This window comes from Onychostruthus taczanowskii, unplaced genomic scaffold (genome assembly GCF_017590055.1).
Source record: "Onychostruthus taczanowskii isolate IOZ18803 unplaced genomic scaffold, ASM1759005v1 scaffold2092, whole genome shotgun sequence".
In the NCBI taxonomy this organism is placed as follows: domain Eukaryota; kingdom Metazoa; phylum Chordata; class Aves; order Passeriformes; family Passeridae; genus Onychostruthus; species Onychostruthus taczanowskii.
The window spans coordinates 4,211-5,256 of NW_024499343.1; positions in this window are offsets into that span (position 1 = coordinate 4,211).

A 1,046-nucleotide genomic window follows, 5' to 3' on the forward strand; every position below is an offset into this window, starting at 1 on the left:
CACACCTGGGGTACACCTGGGACACACCTGGGGTACACCTGGGGTACACCTGGGGTACACCTGAGTTAACTGGGATACACCTGGGCACACCTGGGATACACCTGGGACACACCTGGGGTACACCTGGGACACACCTGAGTTAACTGGGATACACCTGGGTACACTTGGGATACACCTGGAATACACCTGGGGTACACCTGGGGTACACCTGGGCACACCTGGGGTACATGTGGCCACACCTGGGTACACCTGGGGTACACCTGGGATACGCCTGGATACACCTGGGCACACTTGGGCACACCTGGGATGCACCTGGGGTAGCTGGGACACACCTGAACTAGGTGCTGAGATCAGCTGTGTTACCTGGGTACACCTGGGCACACCTGGGGTACACCTGGGATACGCCTGGATACCCCTGGGCACACCTGGGATACACTTGGGCACACCTGGGCACACCTGGGTACACCTGGGTACACCTGGGCACACCTGAGTCACCTTGGGCCCACCTGGGCGCACCTGGCCAGGTGAGGGGCTCACCTGAGTTGGGCCCCGTGCTGAACTGGCCGACGGGGCTGTGCTCCCTGATGGGGGGGGTGTGCCCTCACCTGTGCACACCTGTGTGTGCACCTGTCCTCACCTGTGTGTGTACATGTGTGCACCTGTGCGTACTTGTTCTCACCTGTGTGCACCTGTCCTCACCTGCGTGTGCCTCTCCTTACCTGTAACTGCCCATTCACGTTGCCTATTCACATTCACACCTGTGGTTACCTGTGCGTACCTGTCCTCACCTGTGTCTCCCTCTCCTTACCTGTAACTGCCCATTCACATTCACACCTGTGGTTACCTGTGCGTACCTGTCCTCACCTGTGTGTGCCTCTCCTTACCTGTGTGTAACTGCCCATTCACATTCACACCTGTGGTTACCTGTGCGTACCTGTCCTCACCTGTGCGTGCCTCTCCTTACCTGTGTGTGACTGCCCATTCACATTCACACCTGTGGTTACTTGTGCGTACCTGTGCTCACCTGTGTGTGCCTCTCCTTACCT